We start from the raw sequence: 19,520 nt of genomic DNA, 5'->3' as shown, positions 1-19,520 counted from the left end.
GTTGTTTTGTAGTCCCTGAACTAGACAACAGTGAAGATGCTGCCATCTGACACATAGATCTTTTCATTGTGTTTTCTATCCTGTTTAATGAGTGCCTACTATGTGCCAGGCACTGTGCTAAACTACGTACTACAATGTGGGTCCTACAAAGTAGAGTGAAATATACTCCCTGTCCTCAAGGGGCAAGGAAGGGTCGAGTTGCAAATGGCTGCAACATAAAATTAATTTAAGCAATGGTTCTGACACTGCAAAGTGCCTCGTGGTCATCTGGGGTGCTTTTTAGAACACAACCATTGGCCACAGCACTAGGGATTAGTTTAGAAGGTCTGAGTTGTACCCAATGGCAAACCCCTCCTGGAAAACCCCCAGGTGATTCTGACGCAGGTGCTCCCTGGGCCACACTTTGAAAAACACTGGCTAGGGTGCAGGTCTTGAGAAAAGCACAGAAGATTGCTGCGGCCGGTAAAGAGAAAGAACAGAAGGGAAGACACGCAGGGTCAGGAAGGAGTTTTCGAGAAGCATTTCGAAGCATAGATGGTTTTTTTCATGCCGGAGGTCTCATTTGATGCTCTCAAGGCTCCTGGGAGGCAAGTAGAACATGAATTGCTGTTTCCCTCTTTCTAGTGTTATGGATGTGACTGCCCCCCATTAGAACAGGGACACTGGAGCTCTGAGAGGCAGAAGCTTTCTGTCTAGACTCAGCCTTGTGCTGTCTTGCTGCCTGTGTGGTGACCATGTGGTAAGGCTCACTCCAGGAGGATAGGTGACCCCAGACCAGTGTCAGTGCTAATTACTGGTTGGGTCAGGATTGGCTGTGCCTGCCCCAGTTTTTAATATGGGGTTTATGCTTTCATAACCAAGGCCTCTTAGGACACAGATATAGCCTACCCCTCCCATTTTTAATTTTTCTAGAATTCATTTTGTGATTTATTGCTGCTCTGAGGGCTTAATATCCAATCCTTTTATGGTTTCATCTTTCCTTATATTTGTCGCAAATAACAATGAAGTGTTTAGCTACTGCAGTGAAAAATCAATCAAGCCTGTTTCATATTCACAGGCTTGCAGTGCCACTCGGAGGGCCCGCTGGATTAGATTAACTTTGAGAATGTGTCACTCTGGTGTGGGTAATTTCTCAACCTTCGCTCTTTTTCTTCCCCTCCTGCCTCGGCGGGTGGATGGTGAGATCTCCCATTGATTGACTGCCCTGAAAGGGAATGCTGGCATGTGTTGCGTGTAAACACAGCAGGACGTATGTACTCTGTGTTTATGAAAATAAATAATAATTTCTGTTATCGTTATTGATTGCCATCATTATCTGATTGTATCTGTCTGTGTCATGGGGTTTAGTTGTGGGATCAGAAAGCACTCCACAGGAACCTCAGGCAGAACTCTCCCCAACCAGTCTCGGTGTTGTGACTTGTTTTGCCTTTTTGGGGGGTGAGGGTTGTGGCTGTCCCTGTCCTATTCTTTGGCTAATGTTTGGTGAGACAGTGTCAGTTGTGTTCAGCTAATTCGATTGGAATGATAAGAGCAAGAAATATTTATTGAGCACTTGCTGTGTTCCAGGGACGCTTGGCTTATGTCGGCTAATTTCATCTTCAAGATAAATCTATAATGTAGGTACTGAAATAAAGCTCATTTTAGAGAGATGTGGGACCTACAGCCAAAGAGGTAAAGCTACCTGCCTGAGGTCTGACGGCTAGTAAGTGCTAGTGCTTGGACTTGAATTCATGCTTTTTGTTTCTAAAATCCATACTGCTACCCTGTCTGTTGTATTAAAATAGAACATCTGGTATATTCATCTGAAGATTCGTTGTAAATTAAAATATGAGTAAGCAGGGACTAGAGAGCAGCCTGTCAGGGAGCCGGTAGGAGCTGCTCTGCCTTGGGCACAGGTGCGTTTTCCGTTTTGTGTTGGGGGAAGGTGGAGCAGAAAGGATGTGTAGAACTAGATCATGGTGTACCCAGCCTGGATTATCATCAGACTCTGGGAACGTCCCTCGCAGGCTGACTCAGAATCTCAGGAGCAAGGCCAAGGGATCTACTCACATTTCTCAGCTGCATCCCAGGAAGTTCTGGGTTTGAGGGTCATTGTCATAATGACCTCAAGGTCCCCTCCAAAGGGAAGGTTCTCTGATTCGCTTTCCTGAGTTTTTCCTTTGTCCTCTTCCCTCCAAGCTCTATAGAGAATAATCTGAGGGCAGCAATATTATCAAAATGCAGTTGTCTTAACACTACGTGACTGATGTGATTTAGAGTGAGCTTCTGCAAGCCACATCACGTTGCATGTGAGCGGTTCTGCCCTTTGTAACTCACATTCTCTTTCCCTCTTATTCCTGGTCAAGTCAGAAGGATGCAGCCCGCCTAATGGCCAGTGTTACAGTATTACAGGCACTGACTAAGTACATACTGTGTGCCAGGCCTTCTGTTGGGCATATTACAAGCAGCACTTAATTGCAGCCTGGCAGCAGCCCTGTGGGGTGGGTACTGTTTTACCCCCATTTTACGGATGAGGATATTTGATTCAGGAAGCTGAAGTGACTTGCCCAAGAGCTACAGCTACTAAGGGGCAGAGCCACATTTTTATCCGGATTTGGTCTGACTCAGAGTCTGTGATCTTAACACTGTGCCGCAGAGTCTCCACGAAAGAGCCGGGTCTCTAATCACATCTCAGCCCTCATCTGCAAAATGGAAATCATCCGACCTTCTTCTCACAGAGGTCAGGCTAACAAAATAGAGTAACATGCTGACAGTATCTAGCGTGGTGCCTTGTGATCAACAGATGCTCAGTATGTGTTACTACCTTTCTCCTCTCCCTTCCCATCTTGTCTTTCACCTGAACACCGGGAATTTCAGGAAATTCTGATGAGTGAATTCAGAAGGCTCAAAGCAGTGTGACACTTGGGGACCAGTAATCTGTTATACTTTGTTTTGAATGGGTGATTGTACTGGCAATCCAGAGTGTATTCTCTGACAATACAGTATGTTCTTTCATCTCAAAGCGACCTTTGTTATACTGAATTTACCAGGTGGTAATTAGATCTAACATAAATACAAATATAAGCAGAATCCTGTACCTGGTTTAAGATCAAGTTCTCTTTGTTCCTTGCTCCCAAACCCTTTGGAAGGCACGCATGGTTTCTTGAATGTGATGGGCACTAGTAAAGGACTCCCCATATGTATACTCGATGACAGTGGGAAGCTGAGAAGTCTGCCAGTATCAGAAAAAGAAACTAATCACGTCAGGGAAGACAGTCTCGATGTTTCCAAGGCCTCTGGTGCAATTTATCTTGAGACTCCCTGGTCAGGAGGCAAGACAGCATTCTGGACCATGATCCATTCTCTTTTCCTAACTTTGGTCATTAAATCATCTGGATTTCAGAGTTGCGAGAAGGTTGACCCCGCCCGGGGAAGGCTGCTGCTGTTTTTCAGCCTTTGCAAACAAAGATCTTGTCACTGTGTCAAACCTAATTCACACTCACTCAGATGGATTTTCCTCAGAAGAGAAATTATTAGTATGCTTTTCCCTGTCTTTTCCTTTCAAGGGCTCTCGGTATACTTTTAAAGAAAGTGGAAAATCCAGGCATAATTGGCTGATGCAAGGGGGAAAGCGACCCCCATTTTCTGAATCTTTCAGATGGAGTTACCTGAATTATGAGTGTCATGGGAAAGACATTGTCCCCATACCAGGTCCTGGCTCTGAAATATGAGTTCATGGTCGCTGACTTGAGAGATGTGAGTTCCAGCCCCGGAAACTACATGTTTGTGTAGTATACACACACATGTGCAGGCATGCATGTGGCACGCAGTTCCCAAGCTGCACGTCGCTCAAGGAGCCTTAGAATGTTAACAGAGCCTAAAGCCGATCAGTATTTCTTTTTCAGTTACACTTACTTAACCGGGGATCAAAAATCTGTGCCTAGAGCCCTTTTGCTACCAGGTTATACGTAGAACTAATTTGAAATCACAAGAGGAATTCTAGGGCCTCTGCTCCATGATGCATGAGTTTTTTGTAGAAAATAATTAACAGAAATGGATTTAGAATCAAGTTCAGTAGAAGACATGATCACTTTGATCTTAGTATATTGCAAACCAGGCTTCCGTGATGGCATTGATATAAGCATTTTAAATACCCATCCTTACCAGAGAAAAAGACTTTAGATATTTCCCTAGAAGTTAGTGTGTAGAAAGATGCTTTTTTTTTTCCCCCTTTTTCTTTATTTTTTGGTGCAGAAACATAAGAATCTGGTTGGAAGAAAACGTTTTCTTCATTTTGTAAGGGTATTTTTATGTTAAAGGAGATTGTTATCAACAGGAGAGTATTTAATTCTCTGATTTCCTTAGAATGATTGAGCCAGAAGGAAAGGAATGTTCTAACTAAAAAAGTGTTAGATTTGTATTTATGTGAGTGGGTTACACTCTGTGACTTGTTGCTATGATCCGGTGATCAGTTGGGCTTGTGTCCTTTACCAGCAAACTGTTAAAAGAAGTGGCACACACGCACACACACGTTCACAAATATTTCTTGCCCCAAAATGAATGGGAAACCCTAGCGTAAACACATTTAAACAAATTGATTTAGTGCAGGGTTTCTCGGAACCTTTTATATATTAATATACAATATCAAACTCCAAGAAAGGCATGCAGTGTTTTCCACCAAACTTATTTGACCATGAAAAAACCCTTTTCTTATGGGATTACTGTTCTAACATTCTGCTGGCTCAGAGCCGTTCTATAACAAGACAAGGAGTTTGTACCAAAATATGAACCATCCACATCACGAAGCCCCTGTAGAGTTCCGCGGACACTTTTATTTACCACAGCAAGACTTTTTCAGGGACTCTGGCTTGAGTTCCTGATCTTGTCATGGACCATTAACAAACAGTTCATGAATCATTATTTTGCGTAATACAGCCACAGGCCTCACTTTGGGAAACACGGGCTAAGAGACGTGGGTCGGGGAATAGGGGTGATAGCCTGACAGCATTTCCACTCTGCCCTTCCTGCCATCCAGTCACAGAATCACATTCAGTTCATTAACATGAACTGAGAACTTACCAGTGCCTCACACTGTTTCAGGCACTTTGCATACTTCCTTGTTGAATTCTCCCCTTAACCCCATAAACTCAGAACTGTTCCCACCATTTCACAGATGAGGAAACGGCTCCATATGAAGGAAGCCATTTGTGCAAGGGTTGACACTAGCAAGTGGAAGAACCAGGGTTCACTTCAATCCTGGCTGTCTGACTGCAGACGCCCTCACCCACCCTTAACCACTATGTTATCTGGCTTCCCAACAGCAATGGTGTTCAACCATCTGAGCCAATGGAGGCGTGAGCCTATTGTCAGTGACTTCTGGAAGCAGAAACTTCCCATTAGCCCATCTAAAAACTGGCACTGTTTACAAATGTTTTCTTCTGTGTAACCTAACATCTACCTAATGTGCATTTTCAAAAGAAGGTTGCACACATATCGTCCTGGATAGACATGTGTGGTCCCTGCCCTCATGGGGCTTGCAATCCAGTGAAGAACTGGCTGGTTCTGAGCTTTTATTGGAAAATAGTAACAGCACCAACTTTGTGTGCCCGTTGACATTACAGTGTATTTAAAATCTGCCTGAGCACCTTTTCAGCTTTTTCTTCTTGGCTCTGTGATCCCAAGTCATCTGATTATTTTCAGTGATTGAGAGTTCTGCAACTTTGAATTAAATAAGGACATTGTCTCTTTAATGCCCAAACATCTACACATAAGGTGAACACGTCACCCAATTATCCTGCTATTTTAATACCAATCGTGCAGATGTTTAGAAACTTCTGAAAGCTTGACTTTTTAAAAAACATCATTTGCTCTGCAAATTCAAAGAGCATCTGAGAAAAGCATACTGGGGGTAAATATAAGATTATCAATGCAGGGAAGAATAGTGGCTTTCAGAATTTGTACGGTTCTATACTGAGATAGAAGTGATAAAGCAAGGCCACACTTGGATACTATTATTCCTTTCCATAGTACAGTCATCTCACAGATGAACTCACAGGTGACTGTCACACCGTCCTGATTAAATGCCTTTGCCTTACTTGATAATCAAATCAGTTAAGAACATAGGCATTACCTAGGTCTCATTCATTTTTCCACTAATTCCACAAGAATTTATTGAGTACCCACTGTAATCCAGGCACTCTTATAGGCCTGGCTTATAGGAGATGGAGTGGTGAGCATGAATGGCACGGTTCCGGCCCTCATGGGGCTTAGAGGCTCTTTTGGTTGAAATGGGCACCAATCGAATGCCCCTGTGATGAAACATGGCACTGCGATGGGGCTGCAGAGGAAGGTATGTGATGTGTAGCAGAACAGATGATGGGGATATCTTCAGCTTCAGATCTCCAGAGCTGAAGCAGGAGGCAGGTAAGGAGAAGATCAGGAGGAACATTCCAGGCAGAATTACCACGAACAAAGGCCGTAAGGTAGGAAGTCGCACAGGACAACAGGGAGGGCATGGAACAAAGGCCAGCATGGTTGGAATGCTGGGCACAGGGAGATGTGAATTACCAGCGAGTTACAGGTGACAAGGCAGGCAGGTTGTGGCCAGACCATGATGGAAACTGTAGACCTTCCTAGAGAATCTGCTCTTTCTCCCAAGAGCAATGCAAGCCCTTTCTTCTCTGCACTGGTCATTTTTTGAAACAGTCCTTCACCCAGAAGCCAGACAACATGGTGGTTAAGAGTGTTGTCTGTCTGTAGTCAGACAACCAGGAGTTAACCCGGTTCTGACCTAAGACAGGACATACACCAAGAGAGAAAAGCTGCTGGCACCACCTAGGACGTCCCTGGTGGATACTATGAAGAGTTTAAATTTAGGAAGCAAATGGCATTTGTCACTGTGGCCATGTTGCCCTCCAGCCCCTTGACTGCCACTGTTTTGATACATGTCAGGGCATGGCCTCCACAGAGTTTCTCCAATATCAAGCGTCCTCCCTCCAAGGTGAATCCTCCCATGAGTGATTGAATTGTTTGGAGGGTCATAGAACCTGACAGCTCCCTATTACACAAAAGAAAAGATAAGCTTCTGATTAGTGCTAGGGCTGGAGGAAGCCAAGATAGAGTGTACCTGTCAGAACTGCTTACGACATATAAATCATTACCTCAATTTTCCATGCAAGAATTGGACCAGAGAGAGAAAGAGAGAACGCGTGCGAAGTGACTGAGGTTGGTTAGCAGTACGGAACCATATTAAAGAGCTCACGTTTGGCTCCGAAGCAGGATTTACTCTGCTATCCACGCAGAGAGAACAGAGCCCCATGCCCAGAGGAACGACAGAGACAAATGCCCACTGGCTCCAGGAAGGGGCAGTTTGTTTCTCTGGCATTTGCTAATCTAACAATAGCAGCCACCAAAGCTTTCCCAGACTCCAAAGGGGAGATGTTTGGTATTATGTTTGCTCTATGTGTGGTCCTAGGTCTCCCTGTTGTACATTTGCCATCGCAATGGTTGTTGTTCTTGCCATTTTCCTTCTCTCATTCATTGGGCAAAAATCTCTGAGATAGCTAGGGCCCAACTGTGGCTAACATGCTATCCCACGGTCCAGGAAATCAGGGTGTTTCTAGGGGCAAGAAAACAGCATAAAACTGAAGAAAGATTGAATGATGGACAGCAAGTCAAAAGATGTTCAATAAAGGTTTAAAAACATAAATCGATTGAACAATTGCCAAATTTTCATTGCAGTTTTATATTCAATGTAGCTAGCAGAATGTGAGAGCCTGTGAGATTCCAGTTGGAGAAGCCTCAGGACCGAGTACTAACTACTAACTTGTACTGTAAACCTCAAGAAACACTGTCTGTGCTTTTCCTGGGCTAGTCTAGGCAGAGTGAACAACACTGTGGATGAACTGGTTCATTCTCCAGGTTAGACACAGTTAAGCCCAGTTCCCAGAGCTTTTGATCAGTGGCACCTGCTTTAAAAGGGAACCATGTGTCCAGCCCAGATAGCCCAGCTGCCAATGATGGAGAAACCTTTTCTTCTTTTCCACCTTTGTTTATTTAAAGAGAAGTATATCTTTGAAATTACAACACGGCCCAAAATTCGTTGGCTGCCAGTTAACACTCCCTAAAAGAGAAATGCAGTATATTTTATGCGAACAAACCCAAAACATGAGTCAAGATAGTACACAGAGAGATGTGGGCGCTGAAGGAATGAGTCACGTGGATACTTTAAAATAAAACAAAATAATTGCCTGTTTGTTCAAAAAGAATGAGCAAAATGTTCTTGTTGCCAGGAGAAATGTGAGGCTGACTTATTTCCATTTATCCTCTGCTAGGGGAAGAAAGCCCACAACTGGAACCGTTCTGGGAGAGTCTCGCATAGTGGTTAAAAGGCTTTAGAGTAACAGCTTTGGATTCAAATACGAAGTCTGTCTTTGTAGAGCTTTGGGCCTTTTATTTAAGCTCTCAGAGTATCAGTTTTATCATCAATAAAGTACCCACATCATAGGACTTGTTATCAGAAAAAAATCCTAGCACAGTATCTGGCTTTTAGTACTAACCATTCAATAACAGGTAACTAGCTCCAATCTGGGAATCAGGAATGCTCAGAGCAGAGGTAACTGGTAGACCCTAGTTGCTGCTTTTAATGGAAGCATACAGTTCTGTAAGGACAGGTGAGAGGGAAGGGACTTCTAACTTGATCATATGCCTAAGAATTTAATTGCCTAAGACACATTAACTCTAATTAAGAATTTTTAGCAAATGTTCACATCTCTGGCCTATAGGAAATTCCCATTAAATATTCTTAATAAAATTCTGTAACTGAAAATGAGATAATGAAAAATAAATCATTGAGTCTCTAGGGCAGCGGTATCCAAACTTTTTTCAACGTTTTTCACCAAGGGCCATATGCAGTAAAATACACAAACAGCTGGGCCACTCACTCGAGATGAAGTACGTATTGCCTCACCTGGTTTATTTAAGTAAACTAAATATATTTTTGGAATTTGCTGCGGGCCAATAAAAAATGGATCCGGCCCGCGGGCTGCAGTTTGGACACCCCTGCTCTAGGGATAAATTGAAGTTAAGAGTATACCTGTCTTTCAACAGCTCTTTTTGAAAGACCAGTGAACTTTCAAGTTCTCACTGAGCTAAAAGAAGTAATGTGCTTAGTCGTAACTCCTTTGTAGGAGAGAAGCTGTGGCCAAGATTCATGTGAGTGGCCTCTGGGATGATGGCATTAACCATTGCCTGGAAAGTTGCTAAATTTGACTCAGGAGGCTGGTTGCAATCTCATTTAGATTCTCTGCCTCCACCTCCAATCATTCATGGTCAAAAAAGCAGAATTCTGCCTAGGTCAGAGGATCCACTGTCAGATATGAGACTTGCTGTCTTTATTTTCGATTAGCAATGAAGTAAAAACCTTCCAAGTAGGTCATTTTCCTTAAAAGAAAACAATGGAAAAGTTTTTTTTTGATATTTTTTCCTCTGTCTTGACCACTAAGAAGAAAGCTGTTTTTGTCTTCCAGCACAAGCTCATTATCAACCTGGTTGGCATTCACAAATACATTGGGCACTAAAAGTGACTTTCCAGAAAATGTCTCCTTAATTGGACTGTTTTTCTATAGAAATCATCCTGCCAGCATCTGTGGTGAGATAGAGTCTGGAAAAACAATGTATCAGGCCAAATTATCAGGTGGAATGAGCTTGCTCTCTCTTTCTGTTTGATAACAACACTGTGCCTTTGCATAATTCTCACTGATTATCAGAAGAGAAAAAAACATAACTCAGGCAAATGAGCTTTATTGGCATCGGTCCCTTCTGGGGAAGGAAAAACATGCATGAGCAGAAGCATTTGTAAGTGCCATGTATGTTGAGAGATTGACATTCCAAGCAGTCTGTAAACTTAGGTTGCCTAAATCTGCCACCTTCAAAAATGAAAATGCCTCCCTATATTTGGTTTCATATTTCAAGAGCTGGGTTTCTCTCATTTTCTATAATTTAAGACCAAAAAATTTACATTGCTATAAATATGTCTTGAATAAAATGTCATTTTAAATGAAAGAGTTCTCATGAAGGAAAAAGAAATAGTTGGGGAGACTCTGGAGTCAGAGTCCTTCAAAGTCTTGGAAATTAACAAGGAAGTGTTAAATGAGCACTTCAAACAGAACAGCTGCATATACTGCTTATATAGGAAGGCAGGTTTGTCTGCCATCTTTATTTGTTTACCTGCTGAACTATAATATGCTTTCCATTTTTCCTGACTGTCATTTATCTCCGTTTCTGCTAGTGTTTTCCCCTGTCAAGACAGATAATGTAGCTTTCATCTGTAATGTTTGGACAAATTCTTCTTACCTTCTCTGTGTCTATCGAGGCACCCTCTTTTCCCTCTCCAGTGATATCTTTGTCAAGAAGCTATTAGGTTGGTGCAAAAATAATTGCGGTTTTTGCTATTATTTTTAACCTTTTAAACAGTTACTTTTGTACCAATCTAATATTCCTTTGCTTCCAGTTCTAGACTCTCCTCCTTTCTCGGGGAGAGTCCACGGAAACACATTGAGCCCATGCCCTGAGCAAATCTAGGTCTTCTCTATCATTATGAGATACGAGAGTATTTAGTTGCAGTTTCCTATACCCCAAACGGCTTCAGCTCCCGGTATCTGTTGGTATCAAGGGCCAGCTATGTGGTTTGATCCTAGTTCAGCATCAAAACCGATGCTTTAAAAACAAACAAACAAAAAAAACACAGTTGGCTTTTGAGGATTTGAAGACAAGAATCTTACTTCATAATCTTTTTCCCCCGGGAAATTTACATCTCTTGCCTCGTTGGACATCTCCCATTATGAAAACTGCAGCAAATAATTTTCCTCCTCTATGTCTTTCTCTTTGGCACATTCTTACGTGTTGATCAATCAATGACCCCCTGCCAAGCTCCAGCAGCTAGGCCTCCTTCTTCACCACTTACATTTTCCTTTGTGTTTAAAAAAGAGCTCATTATTTTTCTCTTACCCTCCAGTGAAATCTTCTCTTTATTCTCTTCCTTTGTTTTGCTTATCATTTAACTGAATTCTCAGCCCAACAGTCCCCATCTGCTCCTGCCTCAATTCTCTGTATTTCCCCCCTTCATAACAAGAAGTCATTGAGACTACCATTGAAGTCACATGATGCTTTTCTGATTACACCAGGATAAGGAAATGGTATTTAAATAGCAGTAGCAGGTGATACAGTAAAATTAAAGCCGTAGTAGGGATCTCAGCCAGAGGGGTAAACTGAGGATGTACTCACTGGATAGGGCCTCCTGCAGAGCTCTGCCTGGGTTTTCTTGTCTGAGAAATGAAGTAACCCATCACTTACCTTCCCTGCTTTACGTGGTGGTTGTGAGGATTAGACGAGTTACATCACGCCACGTGCTTGACAGGGTGTCATGTAGCAAGCCCTCTGTATGCATTAGATCCTATTATGATTTTAGGAAGCAAGTGTAAAAAAGACAGTTCCGCACTTTCCCAGGTTTGGAAGCTGCAGCTACACATGCATGAGAAAGAGATGCGGTCAGTGGCCAGCCAGGTCTCTGTTTATACAAATAACTCATCAAAGCATTTAGCAATTCCCAACTGTGCAAAGGCACGTGAAATAGCTTTGAGCAACCTAAAGACAGAGACTGTCTTATTTGTTGTCCTATTCCCAAGACCCAGTGTTGTGTAGGACACCAAGTACATTTTCTGTAAATATTTGAAATTGACATATATTAATCCCCTAATGTGCTCCAGGGACTTCACTGATACCCCTCAAATGTCAGTTTTCCCCAAAGTCTGGGCTATGTGTTTGTGTTGGTATAAGACACAGCGTTAAGTAACATCGAATCACATAAGTGAGGAAGTTGTTTCGTTCTCATTTCTGTTAAAAATCATTCTGATTACGTCAAGCCCAAAGTTGTACTTGAATGTTAATATTTTTAATGCTTCTACTACCACTTATAAATCTTGATTTTTTAAAAGAAAAAAAAAACTGAGAACTGGCCATAAGCTCTAAGTCCAAGTGACCCTATCTGGCTGGAATCTAAGAACAATTTTTACATTGTATTTCTTTTTATAGCATTCTGTTTTGGAGGGAGTTCATGGAAAACCGATTGCTGTGATATAAAGTTTCCTACCAAAATTAATTTAGCTAACTAAAAACTTGATTTGTTTAAAGAAAATATTAAGTGAATAATAGTCCAGTTAAAACAGATAAGGTAAAAAAAATTGAAAGGGATACCAAAAGAACTGAGGTGTGGCAAGCACTAGTCTATCTTCCCCTCAGTTATTTGGGGAGACTTTAAAAATCAAGATAACCAGGGCTCACCCTGGCCCAGCTGAGTTTGACTCTCAAAGTATAGATTTGGGCAATTTGTATTTTCCATTTCTTTTTAAGGCTTTCAGGTGGATCTGAGGAAAAACCCAGTTTAGGAATTTATGAATGAGAAAATCTTTTATTTATATAGTGTTTTTTCATTTTATTGACAAACATTTGTTAAGTATCTACTGTGTGCTTTAGTTCCTGGGTGATAGAGATAAAATAGAAAGCAATATAGAAGCAGACCTTGCAACCATGGAGCTTATTCTAGTAGAAGTTCATAAATATTGGGTTCCCTGATTTTTTTGTGTGCTTAAGAATGTTGCTTCTGTACCGAATCACAGCCTGAAAGAATCTAAAACGGCCATTACTTGGTGGACACTAGCTATGTTTCTGACATTGAGTTTCCTATAGAAGAAAGCCTAAAGCCAGCCTTCTTTTTTTACCTCTTGCATTTGACTCATTTTTAAAAACCTGTATAACCCATATATCTTCTTTATACTTGAAGTAAAATAACTTATCCAACATATGTCTTGGTATTAACAAATCTCTCTCAGTTTCTCTTGGAATACTGTACTCTGTAAATCTTTTCAATCTTGGGTTTGTCTTCGTTTTCCGGTAATTTTTAAAACATTTTAATTTTTTTTTCCTATTCGCTTCTTTTGGTCTCTTCATGACCCACAATTACGCATACATTGGATCCTCTTTGTCTTCTGTGTATTTAATCTGCTCTCCATTGATCTTTATATCTGAGTAGTTTTTCATTTTGTCTTGTGTCATTTCCTCAAGCCTATAAACCGTGTCGATAACTATATTTTCCAGATTTTCTCTGTTTTACTATTGTTACTTCAAAGCAGCTTATAGCTCTGTAATTGTTTTATTTTCTCATTCATTTTTCTGTCTGGGTTCTGCTAGTTTGTTTTCCACCTATATTCATCATTGCCATATAAAAAAAGCCTCCCAGTTGTTCTTACATTCACTCACTCCACGCCCCCCCAACACATATAATTTGACAACAGCATGGCGCTTAGCAAGATCTTTTTAAAATGTAAATCAGATCATTCACTCCCCTATTAAGAGCCTCCCCCGGTTTCCCTTTTCATTTAGAATAAATTTCAAAGTCCTTATCATAACTTCAGGGCCCTATGTTGGCTTTTGCCTACAAATTATTTGTTGAGTTTCCTGTATCATTCGACTCTTTGTTGTATCTTTCAATTTGTGAGCTGCTTTTGGAAAAAGACGATTCTGTAGCTACAGTACACCAGCAGTATCTTGTATCTAGTAAATGTTCAACAATTATTGCTTGGAAATAGTTATATTCACTCTTTTAAATGTTAGAACATCATCCTATAAGTAGACCTTGACAAAGGAAGACAGAAGACCCCCAGTATAGGCCAATGAAGAGCTTAAAAAGTATCAGGATTTTCGATTCCTTGCAATAGTAGAAAAACTGTAGTCCAAGAATTCAGACTGGGTTGAATCCTATCTCTGCACATCCTAATGGAATGACTTCATGCCTTCCCATATCATTTAGCCTCACTGAGCCTCACGTCTTTAAATACCTGTAAAATATTGATGAAACAATATCAACCATGTGGGATTTTGTAAGGTTTAAAGAAGGCAATGGCCTATGGGAAATTACAGGTATTTGAAGAATGTCAGTAAACACAATTTTGCACAGGCTAGGTTCTAAAGTCATCCCATAATGCAAGAGTCAGGTTTGTTCAAAAATGTCCTTGAGGGGCAGCCGGTTGGCTCAGTTGGTTGGAGCACGGTGCTCGTGACACCAGGTTCTCCAGTTGGATTCCCACATGGGCCAGTGAGCTGCGCCCTCCACAACTAGATTGAAAAAACAATGACTTGACTTGGAGCTGATGGGTCCTGGAAAAATACACTGTTCCCCAGTATTCCCCAATAAAAATTTTAAAAAATATTTCCTTGAAAAACCCCTTAAGTCATCCATAAGATATAGTTTACATACTTTTTATAAACTGTATAATATGTATGTATAACTATGTACAATATAATGTAAAGCGATGCAAAAACTAATGTGAAAGGCCATTTATGATAAATAGACTTCTTTAAACGTTAGCAGCACATTCAATATAGCAAGATGTTAGGAGATGAGATCCACACAGACAGTCTAGTCTGTCTCAGGAAAGAGCAGATTCACTCGCCCCATCTCAGACTTACTTGGGGCGTCTAACCATTGAGTGGAATGCAGTAGCAATAGTCAACATTATTTAAGTTTGTTCCCTTCTTTCTTTTTTCTGTTTTATGCTAAGCATATATAGTTGAATCCACATATTAATGCCTATGTGATGCAATTCAATATATAATTATTCCTACATTATAGTCACAATAAGTTCTCGATAGAATGTGAAATAGGTGGAAGTCAGGCAAAATAATTTGATGTTCAACTACAGTGATTTTAAATGAACTGCATATTTGTCCCCCTTTTCCATCTGTATGATTCGTTTTTCCTTCCTTTTCGCTGTAAGCCTCAGAGCTTAATGGTTTTTGAAACGATCCTCTGGCTATTTGAGAAAATAATTCATATTCCTCCCTTTGGAAAGAAAAATGAATGAATGGAGTTTATAGTCCTATGCGTCAGCATTGGAGGCTATAAGCTCCATCCCTGCCTCTCTTTCTCCTGCTCCCCACCATCCTACAGGCTCATATTTCACTAAACTAGGGGGCAAAGAAAATGTCAGGAACAAGTAAGGAAATGGATGGCAACCTTGAAAACTAGAGGGGAACACGTAGGCTCTGGAGCTCTAAAAGGACAACGCATAGTGCATGTGGAGAGAAAAGGCAGCCATTTATGTGTGGAATGTGGACAACATGAATGTGCAAAAAAGGAGCCCAGGGTCTTGGTGAATAATAACATAAAAGAGTTAGTTAAAACTACACCAGGCATAAGTTATCCAAAATAGTATGTTGTTCCAGACGAAGTAATTATCAACTTTTATTCCGTTCAGGATAAACTCTTATTCTAATACAGTTTAACAATCTAGTCTTAAAAAGTATGTGATTCCCATGGAAAGGTCTCATAGAATTTGTAAGATTGACAGGGAAGTGGGGGGAAATTATAAGAGAACGGTAAAGAAATGAGTTCGTGGCCTGAAGAAGATTGAAAGGCAGTCATAACAACATTCCAAACAAAACAAAATTTCTATCCAGGGAATAGTGACCAATTTTGCTTTACTCTCCTGGAGCAAGGCACTGTTAGGAGTCTAGATTGTAACAATAGGAACTCAGGTTAGAAAATGATTCCAAGGAGACTGTCCAAACCAAAATGTTTAAAGACGGATACGCAAGAATTCATCCTTTTCTTTCGGACTTGTAGAGATATCAGATTCTTCTCAGCTGGGTTGGGTGCATACATGGCATTAGGAATGGGGAGAGTTGTATTAATTGGAGCAATCAGGGTCAGGGAAGACGTAGGGAAGGGTGTGTACACAGAAGTAGGATGAACAACGGGAGCATTGCAGGAAAAGGTGTGGAGGTGATTATGAATGTGTTATGTTTAAGGGCAGGGGTGAGACTTCATTAGTCTCTTCCATTCTTGACTCTTCCATTCTTCCTACTTTGTTCCCTTCCCTGCTTGTTTCCTCCTGTCCTTTCTAATAGCGCTGAGTGCCTGGTTTGAAAGTGTTATGGAGTCAGGGTTAGAGTGACTCATGACAGGCCATGTTCAGACTGGTTAATGGACAAAGTTAACTTCTGCTGTAAAGAGAGGAGAAAGGACTTGACATGCACAGAGAAGCAGTTTAAGAGGCCAGAAGGTCCCTGAGAGAAACAAACAGAGAGACAAAGTACAGTTCCCCAGGATCCTAATAGCATGCCTAGTCTCTGTTCCATTTCATATGCTCCAGTTTTAGTCCTGATCATCTGCAAGATTTTTCTATCCTATAATAATCTTTTTGTTTTTTAGATTTTTGGGTGTTGTTTTTTTCAAGTAAGTTTGAGAAGGTTTCTGTTTTTTGACATCTAAAGAGTCCAGACTAGAATATTACATCCCCACCTTTCTTTCTTCTCTCTTTCCCCATTTCTTTTTCTCTTTAAAGTCCTACCCTATTTCCCCAAAAATAAGACCTGGCCGGACAGTCAGCTCTAATGCGTCTTTTGGTGCAAAAATTAATATGAGACCCAGTATTATATCATATCATATATCGTATCATACCCAGTTTTATGTTATAGTGAAATAAGACCAGGTCTTATATTAATTTTTGCTCCAAAAGGTGCATTAGAGCTGATTGTCCTGCAAGGTCTTATTTTCGGGGAAACACGGTATGTGCTGCTACTTTTCTCGGATAGCCTCTTCTTTTTCTTGTCCCATTCCTTCACCTCTGTTCTCTGCCCATTCCCACTTTCTTTCCTTGGAACTAGCAAACCTTCTCCAGAGTTATATCTTTCCCCACCTACTTCATGTAACATTTTTATTTGCCAGAATTATTCCATTTCAAATCCAGCCCGGCCATTGGGGAACAGAAGATTTAAGGTACCTCCCCTGCTCCATCCAGGCTTCAGAACACTATCATTGCCTTCTCCGTATTCCTAAGTCATTCACCCACATTCTGACACGTCTTCTTCATCATTCAGAAAAATCCCGTTATCCAGGATCCGTAATTCATTCGATTCCTACCACATCTTCCACATTCACACACATTCTATTTCCCAGCCCTGTATTTCACATTTAAGAGAAAGGGACAAATCCTGAGGAGGAGGAGAATTTAGGCAATCATATTCAAGTTCAAAATAGTCAGTAGCACAGAAGAGATTTGACTTGACATTAATGTATTTGAAAAAAGACCTGGGAATTTTAGTTGACAATGCGATATGGACTATTACCAAGGGAAATCAGTATTAAGCTACAGAAGTAGGAAGCACATGTCTTATATAGAAGGATACAGTTCTCTGTGGGCTGAGCTGCTGGAATGTGTTCAGTAAAGCTAAGCATCAGTAAAGATGAACTGGCCCTGACTGTTTGTGAGGTGTGAGGATGGGAGGAGGTCAAGTCTCCATATCATTTATTGAATGGGGAGTGGGGTAGGTTGAGAGCTGTTCTCAGATATCTGAAGGGCTTTGCATGGAGGATAGGCGTGGACTGGCTTTCCATCAACCCAGGGAACTAACAGGTGGACAGTTCAGGAAAGCAGATGTAAGCTCACAGGACCGATGAAGCCATGCTCATTAGTGCTGCTGGAACTTTCCCAGGAAGAGTCCAGTGCAGACTGAAGAATTTTAAGAATCCCGCCCTGGAGAACATTAGACATGAGGACTTCCCTTCTTCTTCTTTTATATTACAAAACTAACGCATGTTTATAGCCACAAGCCAAACCATACTTTCCGTGGCCCCACATCTCACAGTTCCTCATGTTACTAGTTTGGTGTGTGTCTTTCCATACCGTTTACCATGCCTACACAAACATAAATTAACATTAATGGGTGGATGTGATTTTGTTATGTTTTTACAAAATTGATACCATACCATACACATTACTCTGCTCAGTAATAAAAACATCCCTCTGGGTCAATTTATCTTCTTTGAAATAGCTCCAGATATTCTAAAGTATGGGCGTACTATAACTTATTGAATCATTCCCCTATTGTTTGACGTTCAGGTTGTTTCCAGATTTTGCAATAGTACATTGTAGCTAATAATGCTGCACTAAATGTTCCCAAACATATATTATCGCAGACTGATGTTTTGTTTTTGTAGGATAATTTCCATTAAAGTAGGATTTGCTAAGTTAAAAGATGTGTACTTTATTTTGTTTTAACAGCTACTTCCAGACCACCTTCTGAAAATCTAGACGCAATTCATTCTCCCACCAGCAAGTGCCATTTCTCATACTATCTCCAGATTAGGATTTTATCAGTCACTATAATTTTTGCCCATCTAAGTAGAGACATGACTGAGAAGGTAACAAAATGTAGTATCCTCAACCAAGTACCTATCTCAGATGAGCTATACACATAGGTCACACTCGCTCACTGTGTGACTTTAAGCTAAGACATATAACTGCTTTGTGTCTCAGTTATTCTCATTGGTAGAAAAAGGTATGATATGACTACCTATCTCATAAAATTGTTATGAATATTAAATGAATTAATAGTTATAAAATACTTAGAATAGTGACTGTTATATAGTAAAATTTTTATAAGTAAAAATGAAAGATTAAACGATTAATAAAATTAATCTATAAAATTAAAGATTAAAAAAATCTGAATTTGTATCTTCCTGACTGCAAATGCAGTTGGGCATCTTGGTCATTTGCTTTTTACCGTCTCTAAATTTTCTGTTTATATCCTTTGCCCATATTTTTATTGAGTTATTTTTTATCACTTTTTAAGGACTCTTTGTATATTATTAATAGTAACCCTTTTCCTGTCATTTTTGTCTTCCATAAATGATTTCTGTTTTAATCTGTTTATTTTTAAAAATGAGTATTTTTTTAAAAAAATTGACATAAAAATCTCAGTCAGTACAGAATTATAAAAATAATTGTAAATTCATGTCATCTCATACTCCAAAATATAATCACTGAAAAGAGTTTCTTGTATGGAACCCCTTCCATTTACCCCCTCAGCTTCACTGGCTCTCAGCCTTGGCTCTTGGTCATGTAGGGTACTTTCAAGATGGTACCAGCACTGGAGTTCCACCTCACAAGCATTCTGACTTAACAAATCAGTGATGGGGCCCAGGCATCGGTTTTTAATAAGAGGTCTCATTTAATTCTAATGTGCATCCAGGGATGGGAAGGAGACAAGCAATCCTGAAAAGTCATTCATGTGTCAATTTGTTCCTAAGTCAGTGTCACTGGTAATCACTACCGCCATCTGTTGGCAGGAGGCAGAACTGACAACGTTTACCTATGTGTGTAGCTTTTTTCATAGCTATGAAGGGCCACATTTCAAAGTTTTTAGGGATGCACCTTGCATACAGCCACGCCTTTTTAGTGTAATGGCTTATCAGGTAACTTCTAATTCTAAGATTCTTGACGTTGATATTGAATTCATATTTATCTTCTTGATTCTGTATATTCCACAGTAATAAATGACAGAATGTAGTATGATACTCCTGACGTCTTACCAATCCTCAGTCATCAAAGATTCAGTGATATTTATCCTGATCATTAATAGGAAAAAGTGTGCAGATAGACTTTAGAAATACTTTCATCGATAGCAGCTGAAAAACAAAAACA

The 19,520-nt window shown here is 40.5% G+C and overlaps 1 protein-coding gene across 4 annotated transcripts in view; it reads left to right on the top strand.

Moving 5' to 3' along the window:
• The window catches only part of PPP2R2B (protein phosphatase 2 regulatory subunit Bbeta), a 368,799-nt gene that overhangs the window by 279,415 nt on the left and 69,864 nt on the right, over positions 1-19,520 (top strand). The window lies entirely within an intron of this gene.

The sequence above is a fragment of the Rhinolophus hipposideros genome, assembly GCF_964194185.1.
Source record: "Rhinolophus hipposideros genome assembly, chromosome: 23".
NCBI classification, from domain to species: Eukaryota; Metazoa; Chordata; class Mammalia; order Chiroptera; family Rhinolophidae; genus Rhinolophus; species Rhinolophus hipposideros.
Note: the sequence above shows the minus strand (reverse complement) of the source record. Positions and strands in the feature narration are given on the sequence as shown.